The sequence below is a fragment of the Periophthalmus magnuspinnatus genome, chromosome 11 (genome assembly GCF_009829125.3).
Source record: "Periophthalmus magnuspinnatus isolate fPerMag1 chromosome 11, fPerMag1.2.pri, whole genome shotgun sequence".
Lineage (NCBI taxonomy): Eukaryota > Metazoa > Chordata > Actinopteri > Gobiiformes > Gobiidae > Periophthalmus > Periophthalmus magnuspinnatus.
The window spans coordinates 25,910,560-25,928,603 of NC_047136.2; the positions used below are offsets into that span (position 1 = coordinate 25,910,560).

General features: G+C 42.1%; 1 non-coding gene across 1 annotated transcript; it reads right to left on the bottom strand.

Annotated features, from left to right (window-relative positions):
- Positions 1-13,696: 13,696 nt before the first annotated feature.
- LOC117379169 (U11 spliceosomal RNA) lies at positions 13,697-13,830 on the bottom strand. Its single transcript, XR_004542051.1, has one exon. It is a non-coding gene; the product is annotated as a U11 spliceosomal RNA (small nuclear RNA).
- Between the last annotated feature and the right edge of the window lie 4,214 nt (positions 13,831-18,044).

The window sequence follows — 18,044 nt, forward strand, 5'->3', positions numbered from 1 at the left end:
AGTGACGGACAGCAGCCCTGGGAGTCCACCGTGCACTGGGAAGAGACTTACTGCCAGCAATGCGAACACAGCTCCTGCTGGGACTGCAGATGGAAAGTAGCAGTAGCTAAATCTGGTGCAAATCATCTTTTCCTTGTAAGATTAATGAATTTGTACATGGTCCCTGTCAAATAAAGAATAAATAAAGAAAGCTCTGGTCATACAGAGACTCGACAGCCCTTAACAAAGGGCACCAGACACTGTACATAAACTCTCAAACACCCGATGGAGAGTATAGAGCTGGTCCACTGGTCCCTATATTTGGAACACACCCGCCAGTCCTCCTTCTTAAACAGGGGCCACCACTATGGGGGCACCAACATGGTCTGCCATTTCACAGGCACTGTCCTCAACCACCATGCAATGTTGCAGAGATGAGTCAATCAAGCTCCACAACATCCAGAGCTTTAAGATACTCAAGGTCAGCAGCTCTCCATATGCACTGTAAGCAGTGTTGGCGAAGCATTGATTCCCTCTCCTGAGGCGTCGGACGGTTTTCCTGAATTTCTTTGAGGCTGAGTGATAGTCCTCCTCCAAGGCCTCCCCTAACTCCTCCAAGCCCCGAGTTTTTGTCTCTGCAACTGCATGAGCTGCGTCATGCTTGGTCTGACAATGCCTGTTAGCTGCCTCAGGAGTCCTGCAAACCAACAGGGCCTGATAGGACCCCTTCTTCACCATGACGACATCCCTTACCTTCAGCATCCGCCACTTGGTTCGGAGATTGCCACCGCGACAGGCACCAGAGACCTTGCGACCCCCTCTCAAGGAGTTGGGTACCAGAGCCCTAGTTGTGTGTGGAGATCAGCCTGAATATATCTAGTCTCAACCTCCTGCATGAGCTCAGGCTTTTTCACCCCCAGCCAGGTGAGGTGTCACTTCGCTACAGCCAGATGCTGTGTCTGTGGACAGGGTTGTCGAGACACCCGTCCCTGACTCCTTCTTCTTCGCAGTATTCTTCGCACCCAACTCCTGTGAAACTCTCTGTGGCTGGTGAGCCCACAGGAGGGTGGACCCATGTTGTCCTTTTGCGTTGAGCCCAGCAGGGCCCCCTGGGCAAAGACCCAGCTACTAGGTGCTCACATCTGAAGCCCAACCCCAGGCCTAGTTCCAGGGTGGGGCCTCGGCTGCGCCATACCCGGCGACGTCACAGTCCTTGTTGTATAACTGTTTACAGGGACATGGTGAACTGCTCTCACATAGGACCTATTTGTCATGGGAGACCCTACCAGGGGCATAATCATTCAGGTACTCAAACTCCCACTCTATGATAATGTGACAGTTCAGGTGGGAGGGTATTGGTAGATTTCTTGGCAAAATTCAACTTAAACCTTGTTTTCAAAAATCTAGTTAATAATTACTTTAGATGTGGTTGGATTAACAATACATTTCCACACCAAAACATTTGTGTCTGTGTGAATTATATGTTTTGCATACACAACTTGCCTGAAGACTGGTTGGGCATACTCCCATGAGCCCTCGAGGACCCGATGGAGAGTATAGAGCTGGTCCAGTGTTCCACGACCAGGACGAAAACCACACTGCTCCTCCTGAATCCGAGGTTCGACTATCGGTCGGATTCTCCTCTCCAGCACCCTGGAATAGACCTTACCGGGAAGGCTGAGGAGTGTGATTCCCCTGTAATTGGAACACACCCTCCGGTCCCCCTTCTTATACAGAGGGACCACCACCCCGGTCTGCCATTCCACAGGTACTGTCCCCGACCACCACGCGATGTTGCAGAGACGTGTCAGCCAAGACAGTCCCACAACATCCAGAGACTTGAGGTACTCAGGACGGATCTCATCCACCCCCGGAGCCTTGCCACCGAGGAGCTTGCCAACCACCTCAGTGACTTCAGCCAGGGTGATGGACGAGTCCGCCTCTGGGTCCCCAGTTTCTGCTTCCTCCTCGGAAGACGTGACAGTGGGATTGAGGAGATCCTCAAAGTATTCCTTCCACCGCCCGACAACATCCCCAGTCGAGGTCAGCAGCCCTCCACCCGCACTGTAAACAGTGTTGGTGAAGCACTGCTTTCCCCTCCTGAGGCGTCGGACGGTTTGCCAGAATCTCTTTGAGGCCGTCCGATAGTCCTCCTCCATGGCCTCCCCGAACTCCTCCCAACCCCGAGTTTTTGCCTCTGTGACTGCCCGAGCCGCGGCACGCTTGGCCTGCCAGTACTCATCAGCTGCCTCAGGAGTCCCACGAGCCAACAAGGCTCGATAGGACTCCTTCTTCAGCTTGACGGCATCCCTTACTTCCGGTGTCCACCACCGGGTTCGGGGATTGCCGCCGCGACAAGCACCACAGACCTTACGACCACAGCTACGAGCAGCCGCATCAACAATAGAGGTGGAGAACATGGCCCACTCGGAGTCCATGTCTCCAACCTCCCCCGGGATCAGGGAGAAGCTCTCCCGGAGGTGGGAGTTGAAGGCCCCCCTGACGGAGGGCTCCGCCAGACGTTCCCAGCAGACCCTCACAATACGCTTGGGCCTGCCAGGTCTGTCCGGCTTCCTCCTCCGCCAGCGGATCCAACTCACCACCAGGTGGTGATCAGTTGACAGCTCAGCCCCTCTCTTCACCCGAGTGTCCAAGACACGCGGTCGGAGGTCAGATGACACGACAACAAAGTCGATCATCGACCTCCGACCTAGAGTGTCCTGGTGCCACGTGCACCGATGGACACCCTTGTGCTCGAACATGGTGTTTGTTATGGACAAGCTGTGGCTAGCACAGAAGTCCAATAACAAAACACCGCTCGGGTTCAGATCGGGGAGGCCGTTCCTCCCAATCACGCCCCTCCAAGTGTCACTGTCGTTACCCACATGGGCGTTGAAGTCCCCCAGGAGAACAACGGAGTCCCCGGTTGGTGCACTGTCTAGTACCCCTCCCAGGGACTCCAAGAAGGCCGGGTACTCTGCACTGCTGTTTGGCCCGTAGGCCGACACAACAGTGAGAGACCTGTCCCCGACCCGAAGGCGCAGGGACGCGACCCTCTCGTTCACCGGAGTGAACCCCAACACGCAGCGGCTGAGCTGTGGGGCAATGAGCAAGCCCACACCAGCTCGCCGCCGCTCCCCGCGGGCAACGCCAGAGAAATGGAGAGTCCAACCCCTCTCAAGAAGATGGGTTCCAGAGCCCAAGCTGTGCGTGGAGGTGAGGCCGACTATATCTAGCCGGTAACGCTCAACCTCCCGCACAAGCTCAGGCTCCTTCCCCCCCAGCGAGGTGACATTCCATGTCCCCAGAGCTAGTCTCCATGTCCGGAGATCCGGTCGTCGAGGTCCCCGCCTTCGACTGCTACCCGGATCTCTCCGCACCCGCCCCGGTGCATGTTGGAATCCGCCAGGGCTGCCCTTTGTCACCGGTTCTGTTCATTATATTTATGGACAGAATTTCTAGGCGCAGCCAGGGGCCGGAGGGGGCCTGGTTTGGGAACCACAGGATTTCATCTCTGCTGTTTGCAGATGATGTTGTCCTGATGGCTTCTTCAAGCCAGGACCTGCAGCAGGCACTGGGGCGGTTTGCAGCCGAGTGTGAAGCGGCTGGGATGAGAATCAGCTCCTCCAAATCCGAGGCCATGGTTCTCGACCGGAAAAAGGTGGTTTGCTCTCTCCGGGTGGGTGGTGAGTCTCTGCCCCAAGTGGAGGAGTTCAAGTATCTCGGGGTCTTGTTCACGAGTGAGGGAAGGATGGAGCGTGAGATTGACAGGCGGATCGGTGCAGCGTCTGCAGTGATGCGGTCGCTGTATCGGTCCGTTGTGGTAAAGAAGGAGCTGAGCTGGAAGGCGAAGCTCTCGATTTACCGGTCAATCTACGTTCCTACCCTCACCTATGGTCATGAGCTTTGGGTAATGACCGAAAGGACAAGATCGCGGATACAAGCGGCTGAAATGGGCTTCCTCCGCAGAGTGGCCGGGCGCACCCTTAGAGATAGGGTGAGGAGCTCGGTCACACGGGAGGAGCTCGGAGTAGAGCCGCTGCTCCTACACGTTGAGAGGAACCAGCTGAGGTGGCTCGGGCATCTGCTCAGGATGCCTCCTGGACGCCTCCCTAGGGAGGTGTTCTGGGCATGTCCCACCGGGAGGAGGCCCCGGGGAAGACCCAGGACACGCTGGAGGGACTATGTCTCTCGGCTGGCCTGGGAACGCCTTGGGGTCCCACCGGAGGAGCTGGAGGACGTGTCCGGGGTGAGGGAAGTCTGGGAGTCCCTGCTTAGACTGCTGCCCCCGCGACCCGGCCCCGGATAAGCGGAAGAAAATGGATGGATGGATGGAACTTGCCTGAAGAATGTTTATGAGACGGCCACCTCTTGGTACCAGCAACTAACCTGGACAATCTAGCTTGCTGGAGTTTAATGACCAATATATTGATTAAACTAATGCGAAAGGTTGAAATGATCAGGATGCAGCGTCAGGCATTTAACTGGTGGAGTGTTAACAGTAGTGACAAGGGCCCAGCGGATGTCATTTATCTGGGTACATGTTTTGTCTGTTCTTAACGCCCCTGCACACCTGCTCTCTCTCCTTTGCAGCGGCTAATCGGCTCTGCATGAGAAAACACAGGATTTATCCTCTGGTGCAGTCACTGTCAAATGTGACTCAGCATTTTCATGTCATTAAAGGGGACATATGCGCAATTATGGACTTTTAAGTAGGTTCAAAGAACTTTGTGTTGGTGCTGTTTTCAGACGTAAAGGTCCTGTCACTTTACTTCCTCCAGTGTGTGAATTGTGTAAATTGGAACAAATGCAAACATTTCATCACTCAGCTGTTTCTCCAGTTCCAATACAACTCTCACGTCTATGGGATATTCATTGTTACACATAACACATTTAGATCACTATGTTAAAACATGTTTTAATGTTTTGAAAATGCTATGTTTGCAGAAAATTGCATATAAAATCTATAATTACTTTCAGTTTTGTTTCTGACGCTATGAGTCTCCACTCCCCTGGCTGTGTTAAGTCACTCCCCCTTCAGAGTGCTATCATAATTCAGTTAGTATAGGTTATTTCAGCTTGTGGGTTCAGCTTTGGACAAAATCGTACTGCTAACTGTAAGAAGGGTTTGAATAGAGAGAGATCGCAAGATTACTCTGAGATGCATGGATGACATTTAAAATCTCCTCTGGCATGTTTTTGATTAATTAACATTATAATGTGGTAGAAAGCACCAAAATGTCAATTTTCCCTCCTGTTTAAATAGCTGAGGAGCTAAGCACACAGAAACCAGCACAGGAGAATTTGTTTTTAGTCCATTGAACACAGTAAGGTGTGAAAATATGACTCAGATGACACCTTTGGGTAGTTCAATGGACTTATTATGGACCATTATCATAAAGTTGAGTGAACGTTTGCTTTGAGGGAGAACTATTTTGGGACCTCAACACAATGTATGTGCCCAGACATTTAGAGGCGATGAAGAGACTGTGTTAGCCCGGTTCTTCTGCTGTGGAGATGGGGCAAAGGAAGGCTGCAATCAACTGTTAAAACATCAAAACAGGAGCGAACACATTATGAATGACTCGAGAGGTGATTGGGTGAGAGGCAAAAATACAAGGGAGTGATTGGCTGACAGTGATAGCAGATGACAGGGAGTAGGAACATGTAACATATACAATGATTTAGTGGTTAGCGTCCTCGTCCACAACCCTAAAGGCCAGAGGATTGACCGCTCAGATCAAGTTGTGTTGTTTTGTCCTTAAGCAAAACATTTCACCCAGCTTGCCTAGTATGACTGTGGTGTTTAAGTATGAGTGTGCCTATCAAATATTGTGATAAATTGGTGATACTCATTTTAATTTACTATTTTATGAGTGTGCTACAATTTTGATGCTTATTTAGACAAAAGAAGCCAAGTTGTTAAAATGCATTTGGTTCTTAAATATAGTGATATACTGCCGAAGATCATATGCAATATATTGATTATCACAGGTATTGCCATATTGTGATAATCGTGAGCAATGTATCGTGTATAAGATCATGAAAGACCCTGCGAATCCCAGGCCTATGTGTAAATGAGTGATTGATGGTGACTAAACTGCACAAATTGAACCAAATGATCATTCAGAAGTGAGGAAGAGCAGAGCTATTAGCAGTTCAAAAAGCACTGCAGAAAACATTTCAAGTTATTACCAGCTGGGCCCCAGGTGGCCTGTAAAGCTCATTAGACAGATACAGAAAGGAAATTGTTTATGTAACCTGACTTTATTAGATTTTACATGATGACGACAGATGGTGAGGGCTTTACCAATGGTATTTAACAGCTGATATGATTTGTGGTTATTTAACAGGGTTACTTAAAGGTTATATACTATGCAAGCTTGATTCTTGTGAGCTTTAAGGAATGTTAGAATGTTGTTACCTCATCAAATATGGACCTGGAGTTGAGTTTTGTTTCATACATGTTTGAGTAATCCTGCATTATTAATCTGTTTACATCTCCAAAGATCATATATTGGTAGTTTTCAAGTTAACAGCTACTTTTTGGCAAATTCCAGATCTGAAATCGCTCAAATGATTCTAGTGAAGGTGTATGGAGTTTAAAAAACACAGTGGAGAGCTTCCTATGTTACCTCATGACATCACAAGGTGGAACAGTGTTTTATACCCCAGCCTAAATATGCAGGATTTGTGAGTTAAACATGTGTGAATGAAACAAAACACAACTCATGTTTTTGATGAGGAAACAATATTATAACAGATCAGAAAATAGTGTAATACATTTTATTATTTTTGGGTAAATGAGAAACATCAAAAAAAGGGAAAAATTCTAAAAGGCAAATATTACTAAGCAAATATACAAAACATACTTTGAAACAGCATCCCTTTACCAGCATCTTACATTAGGCACAGTGGATGAGGGGCTATCATTCTTCTACAAAGCAAGAAGGTTCCTGGTCCGATCCCTTTTCTGCATGGAGTTTTAAAGTAGTCCGGACAAAGCCTAGATCACATTTACAACAACCTATGGTGCCCAAAGTGCTTTACAGTACAGGACAACAACAGAAAAACTACAATCATTATAAAAGACAATATAAAAATAGCAAAAAATAGCAATACTAAATGTCAAAGAATAGAAATACAATAAAACAAGAAAAGGCTCAAGATCTGGAGATGGGTCTCCAAGCACTGCACACAGTACTCCCAGGAGTATGGAAGGGTGGGTCAAATGCAGAGGACAAATTACGCTACAGGGACTAATGCACCATACTTGTCACAAGATAATGGCAAAAATAATGATGGTAATTTGCAAGTATTTAATTATAGTCCTGAATTGTATTATCTGATAGGATTATATTGATGGGCTGTGATGCTTTTATCAACAATGTTTACACTGCTTAAGCCAGTACAAAACAGATCATACTTTACCTTTTTCACTTTAAAGTCATTGCACTACGGTTTTATATTGTGTATCCTGACCTTCAATTATGAGTACTATAACAAGTGTGCAGTATATAGTAAATTGTACATGGTGTGTATCTATTTATAAAACACAGTAAAACTATGTCAACTGGACAAAAAGTTCACTCCTACAACTTTTTGTCCAGCTGACAGATTTTACTTTAACTTTCACAATGATTCAGACCTGGACGACTGAGGGATTACACAGATATTTATAAAACATGTTCTCGATTGCAAACCTGGAAAGACTTTGTGTTACTATGTTGTGTTGTTCTAAAACTGCACACACACCAGAGAAATATATGCATGTGAATATCAGTGATGTACCAAAGGGTGTGTAAGAGCTAAGTACAGTTTACATAGGACTACCTGTACTTTCTCCTTTCAGGGTTTGGAAATGAAGCATGCCTAGGTTTAAGTTACATCGTGATTTACTGTATCAGAGAATATTAATGATGGCTATTAAGTGAAAAGGATTATGATACATCAGAGGTGAAGCCATTTACTTCATAAGCCTGCACTAAACATTAATCAAGTATGACCTTGCGTACAAAATGATGTGACAATCTTATAGATGTTTTCCTCATATAATGTTGTGTGTTAAGAAAAATTTACTTTTCTGAGCTTTTAATACTGTCTAAAAATGCAATCTCATCAAAATTTCAAAATCATTTGAAATTTCAATTTTGTGACGTAAGAGGTAAAGGTCAATTGGTCACCTGCTAAAAATTTCTGCCATCATTGCAACTGCATGTTGAAAAAAGTTGCAAACCTTATTGACCTTATTCCGCCCCACCCACTTGTACCTCTAAATGCAACTAAACCACAGTTTCTTTGTGGTGGCACTACAGGTTAAGCAGGAATCCCACTCATTTCAAGAATTTCAGAAAAGTTTTACCGCTAAACTGTGATATAAAGTAGTTTGATTTGTGTAAAATGTTCAGTGTTTATGAGACCAGCAACTCAACAGCGCACCGATTCTCTGGGAGGCTTTAAAACAGATTTGTAGTCCATAGAGAACTTATTTGCTGTCAAGATCAGCAGCGCCATGCAAAATAATACCACCCAAATGACAATGGCACACAGGAACTTTTGGAATAAGCAGAGTTTGTGTGATTTTTCAAATGTAATTGCAATAACATAAGGTGCCCAAAGTACTTTACATTACAGGACAACAATACAAAAACTCTAATCAATATAAAAGGCACAAAATAGCAATACTAAATGTCAAAGAAATACAATAAAACAATAAAAGCATAGGATCTGGAGTAAGGTCCCTTGTCTGATGCCAGTATTGAAGGACACCTCTAGAAACAAGGTGTCTATTGCCTGAATATAGCCATTATTTTAAGTTCCAAAACCAGACATGTCAAAGCAAAGTTACTCAAGAGCATTTTTAAAGCCTTTCTGCATAATATCTGTTCTTTAATATGACGTGTTTTGAAAGAAATAACCAAACAGACTGTCCACAAATGTTAACCTTATCATTATGTTAAATCATGTTTTGAAGTTATTCTTACAATAATAATTTCCTATTAGTTCATTTGTACTGATGGAGAAGACATTGAACTTTTGTTTGTTTCATGTGGATAGGCCCATAGGAATAAAAATATAAACCATAAACCAGGTCAAAACATCTGCATTCTGACAGATAAAACTATTCTACCGTAGAATTCTGACCTGTCCTCCAGCTCAAATTTAAATGCTGTAATGTCACTTGAACACAAGCCATGAATGATAAATGAGTCGCCTTTATACATAAAACCAAAGCCTGTCGATGTGCATTCTGTTGACTACAGGTGTTGACGTGACCTCTGCTATGACACATAAGTCCTAATATGAATACAAGTGCTCCCATCTATCACTTAGTATGCAAAGCCCTGTGCTTGTCAAGTATTGATATATAGCAGCTGCTGAGGAATTCAATGCAATTTATCCTTTCTGTCAATACGGAGGTTTAATTATCACATGCAGTCTGATGGTTAAAACTGTTAATAATAGGTATAGGTCAAATTAATGTTACTCATACATCCCTGTATTTACTAGTAATGGAGCTAAACTGTTGGTAGTGACGACCACAGATCATAGAAAGATCAAACTTAAAAATTTGTCTTGATAGATGTTAGCAGTGTGATGAAAAGAAAGAAGAGAAGTGGTACATACTATAAGAATAGCGTTATAGGTGATTGGTTGACCTGCTTGTCCCCATGGAGATGATAATGTATCTTGCTCATATGTCATTACGGGTGTTTATATTGCTTGACTGTTTATGGTGTAACAGTGATGTGTCTTAACAGTTGATTTGCACAGATTTTGACGACCTGCATTGGTAGAGGAGTAGCGCCCTCTGCAGTTCGACTTCTCCAGGACTGCATCCCAGGTCCTTGAAAGTTGATAGTCCCCCTCGTCCCAGTTTACTGTCCTTTGTGTACCTTGTTTCCAGATCTCTATAGCCTCTTTAATCTGAGGAAAAAAATGGAAGTAGTATTGTAAGACTGAAATTAACCTCTTTGAAGTAACATGCATTCTTATTGTGAGTAGGGTGTCCTCACCACAGATCTGACCTGTTGCTTGGCCTGGTGGTGTCACTTGTTTTTCTCCGTAGAGGTAGGTACGATCAAGGTCATACTATGGCACATTCCTGGCAAAGCAACAATATCGCCATGGATACAAGCAGGTCCTGGAGTGTCCAAAAGAAAAGTTCCATAGTACACGTTAAAGAAGTAGCAACTTATTCAATTAATTAAAATACAACCACACCCAAAACTAATACTGTTTTCCACATCAGCAAGTTGCATAAAAAGTTGATAAAACCTCAACATTTTTATTTGGGTTGTCAAAAAAACAAACAAAAAAATACCCAGATACTAATGGGTGAGCGGTCAGATCCATTCACCTGCAGGTTGGGGGCGTGATTCCAGCTCCCACGGATGAATGCTGTCGTTGTGTCCTTGGGCAGGACACTTAAACCACTTTGCCCCCAGTGTCACTGATGTATGAATGTTTGACTCCTTGATGTAAAGCGCCTTGAAGGTGGAAAAATGTGACCAAAATCCCACAGAGTAAAAAGATATGGCAACTTTTATTCATTTATTTATTTGCTAAATGTTCATACTCACTTAGACTTTTTCCACAATCGATCTGTGATATCTTACAGGACTCTTGAATGTCATTAATGGTTTGTTAATGAGCGGAGTTTGGACAGACAAGTGTATCAGTCTTAATGTGATGATCATAGGGAATCAATTCTTTCCATTTCCTCCATCGACTCATGGGTCAATGTAATTAAAAACACGCATAACACTAACCATCTCATACTGATGCTGCAGTGAACATCTCTCTCCATCAATAAAGATTTGTTTTGGCCAAATTGAGGCATTTGTTGTTGTTTTTTTTCCCAATACAGACTGACCATGCCTTCTCCGATTGGCTAATCCACCTTTCAGTCATGCCCATTTGAAGTCAGGGAGATTCACCGATGACGAAACTCACATCTTTGCATTGGAGAAGTATGTGTTCTGGATCTGAAGCGTGGCATTTGCATAATTCTACTCTCCAGACCCTGCTGCCTCTGGGGTTCACACTGGCTGGATCAAATGCTCCTTTACATCAACCTAACTACTGGCAGAGTTAAAATAACCCAAGAGGATACCGCGCTGTTATTTTGCAAACAACAAAGCTGTAATCTTCTGTCAGAGCAGTCCCACCACAGATGCTTTTGAATCCATCAGTCTCTCTCCTTAACTCCTCTTTGACTCAAGGTTTATCCATTGGATCACTCTCTTGCTCACTCACTCGTGTGTCTAAATCTTTTGTAGCTTTAGAGCCGCTATGTTACACAAAAACTCATTGCAGCAGAAGAAAGACACAATCTGAAGTGACATCTGAAGTTATATAATATTAATGATGTCAACACACACATGCACAAACAGTCCTCCTGGCTGCTTAATATATCTTCTCAAATACTCCATGACATTTTAAATTATATGTAAATTATTCATATGGATGCATTGCGTCGCAGCTCTCTCATTTACTCTGTGGACATTTTATCGTCAAGGGACCATTGACTGACTGGAGAGCCTTGATTAATTCATGTCCCAAAAATCAATGTATATTATATAACCATGTATTATTTATATGTTTGAACCTAAACACTAAACCGACTTTGCATTAAATCAGCTGTGTGTATTAAACGGGCAACCCAAATGAGACTCATGTGAGACTCTGCTTTCTGATTTGATTATCATCTTGAGAATCACAAAACTAAATAACAAACAACTTGGCCATCAGTTCCAGTGTTTTGTAATGAATCACGAATCAGCAGTACAAGTGTTGTCAGTAAAAGCTATATTTAATTTGAACATGTTTGTCTCGTATCAACTTCTCACCTCCGCTTCCTTCATGTACTATACATGTATCAACAATCTGTGATGATAGCTCTTGCCAAAAGCGACTGGGGAAAACTGGAACATCCTGATAAGTATTTGACGCTGATTGGAAGAAGTGTCACGCAAACAGCAGAACAAGCAGTGGAATCAAACTTTTGCATTTTTTTTACTTTTATACATTCTTGTGGCTTTAATTCCTCTTTAAACATGCTCACCGTCACCTTGGCATTAGTATTTCTAATTTTCCTCACTTAAAGTAATGTCTGCAGTTGGAAAATATACTTTATAAACCTCATCTCCAGTTCTAATGAGCTATTTAGGTGTTGGAGCTCCCTCTGGTGTCAGAAACAGGAATGAACAGTTAGAAAGTCTTTATCTCCTTTGAATGCTAATAATATTTTTTAACTATGATGCAACTAAACAGCACAAGTTAACATGTTAACATGAGATGCTTTTTTTCTTTAACAGACTAAGGAGGAGCCCCATAAGAAGATAAGCAGCCCCAGAATGAAAAACTGCTTGCAAACACCATTTACCACCTCCTGTGCGCTATTAACAGCTAAAAGTCTTTTTAACAATGAGACACTTGGTCACCAGGGGTCAGCTGTCTCCCGCTCAGGGTATCAGACATAAACTACAATTAACAGAAGTGAAGTTTGTGCTGTATAATTCTGAGATCAGTAATGAATGTAAAAGTAAGAGTGAAAATACAAAGCTTTAAAGAAATACATATATTTTGTGTTTTACCATTCAGTGCAGAAAGGCATGATTGGTTAAAAAAAAAAAAAAAAAAAAAAAAAAAAAAAAGAGGCAGAGAAATGGCTGGTTGATGAGAAATGTGATTGCCTCCTTTTAAAACCATCTATAAGCATTGGGAACATTTTTATTTCTCAAACTTTAATGACTTCTAGATTACTAAACAAATTGCTTATTTTTTTACACAACATAAATCAACCAGAAAATGAATCTTGAGCTCAAACTCGCCCAACTCTGAATAAGAAATTGCCTAATAAACTGGTTGTTCACATGTAAATTTTCTGAACAAAGACATTTCTGAAGGAATCTCATCAACACTGCAATCATCAGCACCTGTAAAGAGCTAATGAATCCAACAGGCCCCAGTCTGCAGTTGCTAATTTGCCTGCGATTATCAAATAAATGAACCTTAAAGTAGACCCATTATGCTTGTGTCTGCTATGTAGTTATAATCTATTATGTCTGAAAATCATTATTTTATGATTTGGACATTTTAATTTGCAATATTGGGCCAAAATGACGTAATAAAAGAAGCAATTCTGCTGACTTCTGTGTTAGAAAACTGCATTGCCCAGGAGCTGACGTCGCCATAAACCACGACAAAGAGCTGCAGAGCTGATGGCACCTCCAACGGGTAGCTGTACACCACACTAAGATAGATAAGTGGTAGATTTATTTATTTATTTTTCATTTTGCTATGCAACACTGCCAAATCCTACACATATCACTGGTTAAGAAAATAAAAATGAAGACTGAAGCAAGTACAGAGCAGTGGGTGTGTACCAGTGGCTGTAAAAACAGGGATGGATGCAAACATGCATGAATCATGCTAAATACAACTGTGAGTGGATAAATGAGAAGTGGAGACAAGTATAAAATGGTTAAGAGCTCTGAAAAGTCGATTTTGCATCATTTTGAACCATGAATCAGGATGTCTAGGATGGTTTCATGCAGTTGTTTCTGTACAGTTTTTATCAATCTCCACCCACTTTGTGGCCCCTTCATAACACATTCTTTATTGGCTCTTGATCAAATAACACCCCTGGTTTATGTAGGCAGAAGACCACAAAAGTACTTACAAGCAGCATTAACAGCATTAATCCTACTGGTGGGGCACTAGGATTATTGATCATTAGCAGCCTCAGGGCAAAAAACTTATGTTTTCAAAATCTCTTGATAGTGATTCCACACAAAAGACACATTAGTCACCATTGAAGTGCTAATCGCAGCAGAAACCATTTTTAACATGGCAGCTGAACGCAGCACATTGTCACCGGGGGCAGCTGTCTCTCACAAAGGTTTTCAGGCACTGTTTACTGTGGTTAGGCAAATGAAGCATACATACCTGATTCAATTTAAACGTGTTGTAATTTGCAATTGTAGGTCAGCTGGCTGCAGACAGCCAATCACTGCACAGATCAGGACAGCGCTGTCATCCCCTCATGAGAGAACTGGTTTGTCCATGATTTATGAGCTCAGATCAGCGTCATGTTTCCAAAAACTACCTCCTTCCACTGTTTCAGTGAGGTGTGGATTCTATGAACACATAACTTGTTGTCAAAAGAGAGAAACATTTGAGACATGAGGCTTATTTGAGATGACTGTGTCTCTCCTTCATGATTGGCCAGAGGAAGAAGAGAAAAACGCCTGGAATCAGACACTCTACAAGCCTCAGAACAGCCAGGCAACCTGAAAACATGCACCATCCCATAATAAAATGACTTTAATATTAAAACAAAATTAATTAAATTAATTTTAAGCCCTATTTCATCAACACAAACCAAGCTCCAATTCACCACCAACTGGTGATCAAAGAAAAGACTGCTCTTAAAAACAAGCAACTGCAGTGCGATTTGTGTGACTGCACCCGCCAGTTGCATGTGTTTATACAAGGACAGCCCAATGACAGTACCAGACTCTCTTTTTCATAAGTGCCCTGTTAAAATACAGAACAATACAAACAAAAACAAACTACATAAACTCATTAAAATAGGTGCAGGTGAGAGTATAAATGTTTATCATCATATTATTCAAGTGCATAAGTGGCACCAATGTATCCAGTTTTATCCAAAGTAAAAGCTTATTTTTCCATTTCAGTTCTAGTGTGGCCAGTTTGTAGACATAGACAATCATAACGATCTTGTATTAAAAGTTCAACAAGCAAGTCAGATTTTCAGGCACTCTATCAAGTAGTTCCTTGTAACTAAATTTCATTCAGTGCTGTTCTCTTCTGACATATAGCAATGACCAACTTACTTTTTCATAGAGTGCAGTGAAGGGTTTTAAATTCATCACCTGTTATTAAATGAAGGGCTGAGTGAAAGAGTGTGTCTGAAGGTTTCAAAGTAGAGGCTGAAGTCTGCATGTGTTTTATATCTCCATAATCTAGTACAGAAATAAAGGTTGCTCGAACAATTTATTTTCTGTAATTTAATGGGATACAAGATTTGTTTGTTTGATAAGTGTTAGTCAAGCTAAAAACTAAGATATTCATAGGTGCTGATTCTTTCAATCACTATACCTTTTAGTGTATTTGTAGCTTGCATTCAGTGATAATTTAAGATTTTTGAAGGAATTTTGGATTTCATTAAAATCTGCAGTTTTAAAATTCCCTGATGATCAGAGGGAGCACGTGTAAACAAAACAGCATCATCTGCATATAAAAGTATGAGCTGTTTTCTTAAATTGGAACCAATGTAGTTAATAAATATGGTACAGTGAAAAGTAATGGGCCCGAAATTGAGCTATGGGGCACTCCTATGCTAAGGTTAAGTATAGTAAAGTAAAGTATGCTAAAGTAAGGTCATATCAGTGTCAGGGAATGCTGATGTTAACCCAATATCAGTGTAATACAGGTCAGAGATGAAGGCCTGCTCACTGAAATGATTTTCTCCCCTTTACATGCGGATGTGTCTTTTTAACTTTTGTATTTTGAAAACACCCAGTTGGGCAGTGGACAGTGGTCACTAAAATCCAGTGGGAACACACCATTTGCCTCATAATTATGGACTTTGTTTGTTAAGATTATATTAATGAGTGTGCCTTTATTTAAATTTCTAGGGTCTAGTCGGAATAGAAATTAGTTGTGTGAGATTCAGGCCATTGCAGAGATCTTTCAGTTTCTGACCCTTTCTCCAGTCAGTTACTATTTATATTGGCCATTATTAGAACTCTAAATTTTCTAGTTTAGAAAGCATCATGACAGAGCATTAAGAGCATTTTGGATGCCAATGGAGCCAGTTTTTCCTGCCAACACAGACACCATGGATCTCACAAGCTTTCTCATGCCTACATACCTGTGACATGATCAACGTGGATCGACACCCATCGGATCTGCAGTTGTTGCTCATCTCAAACAAGCCTATGGACACTACATGCAGGGCTTTAGCTGTCAGAACTATTTCAAAGTCACATGTCACATCTTGTCCTGTTTGTATGTGTCTTTGTGAATGGTTAGGATAGATAGGCAGAATGTATTCTGTTTAGCTGTGCATATGGCTGTAAGGTTTTTGTTCTGCACATTTCTTCTTTAATGTTAATTTTATGATGATTATTCGTATTGCATAGTGATTTTATTCTTACTTTACTTTCTTATTCTGTAAAGCACTTTGAATTACTTTATGCATGAATTGTGCTATGTAAATAAACTTGTCTTTCCTATTTAATTAGATAAGCAGGTGACAATCAGTAGAGATGGTTAAAGGGGAGGCAGAGAGAAATGTTTTAACACAATTAATGGGATAAAAGGCAAAAGTTGTATTTAACGTGGAAGTAGGATTAGGAATATAATACTTACAATGCTCCAGTTAAAATACCAAAGACTGGCCAAACACGGACAAGAAGGACATCCTAGGTGGAGGGCTCTCTCTGCACTTAGTGAAGTCACACACAAACAAAGTAAATATGAAGGGCAGCAAAAGCATACAAGGAGTGAGGGATGTGCAAAAATACCACTGCATAAAAGGAGTGCTGGGGCTGAAGTGAGACGCTCTAACGCCAACCCTCCACCAGCGGGCGACCTGGAACTGGATCCTATAGCAGAAAAGAATTCAAGCTACAACAGTGAACTCAAAATCAAAATAACATGTTTGAAAAACAGCAGTTGCCAGCAGCATCCATGAAAACAAAAAAACAAAAGTTAGCAAAGAGCCCATATTGTGACTATAGATTTACTGATATTATACCCTTAAGGGTGCTAACCTAACACAAGACTATCACCGATGAAATGTGCTCCACCTTGGTCATCTGCAAACAAATAGGTGTAGTGGCCACGGCAGCCACGTCTGTAACAAAATAGGAAGAGACCACACAGGGCGGCAGAAAACACAAAATGACAAACTTGCACCTACCAAATAAATGGGCACAAAGCTGGTGAACAGTGTAGGTGGAGAAGGCAGAGCAGCAGCTCCCTGTACACATCAACTACTACCCAAATAAACTATGAAAACCTTTTGGAATGTGAAAGCAGTGCATGCCGGCCAGCCCAGTGAGACTCCACACAGTGTCGTTACTGGGACAAAACACGACTGGTTATATCTTGTGCCATCAAGTAAATAAGTGCTAATGTAGAGACATTAAATACAAAAGTCTACTATGAATGAACAGTTTTTTTACTTTAATCCAAAACCTGTGAAATCCCAAACGGAACACAACATAAAGGACCTTTTTTTTTTTTTTTTTTTTACAGCTAATGTAACAGCTAATCAGGCAAGGTTCATCACGTTATTTGGCAATTCTCATTATTGTTAACATGGTAAGCCTAGAGAAATGAGATGTGCAGAGTAAAAATAGCCCCATGATATGATTAAGATTATTATCATGTGGGTGATGATGGATGGAAAACATGGTAAATATACAGAGGGAGTAAGGCACATGGTTAGAGGGGTTTTATCTCATGTTCTCCACAATATATCCATTTGTATCAGGAAAAAAACAGTGCTATAAAGTATAGTCTACAGAGCTGATGTGGCAACATTAGTAAATTTCCCTTATTTTCCCCCCCCACTGACATAGAATTCAATAAAGGCACAATGGAGACCAATCAGCTGTAGTAACTAATGTCCATTACATTATTACTTACAGTTCAAGCCTTAAATGTGGCTATTTGTTGCAGTTTTGTAAAGTTTTGTAGACTCATTGCATGTCTAAAGATCATCAGTTACATCATAGCAGATTAGCTATTTGACTTCTTGAATTCAAAAGTGTGCGGGACGGGATAAACTGAGGATTGTAAAATAGGCTTGTTTCAGCTTTGAGAGGCTTTCTCTTGCATTTTTAACCACGCAGGCCCAGGCCCACACTACATCTGCAGACACGGTTGGGAACAGAGCAAGGGCTTAAACTCAGGTGGGTGGGGTTTGTGCAGCTCACGAATTTCCAGATGTGTTATGGGCTGATAGCAGATCAGATTGCCAAAAAAACATGAATGGTGTCAAATGTATTTATTGTGAAAGCTAC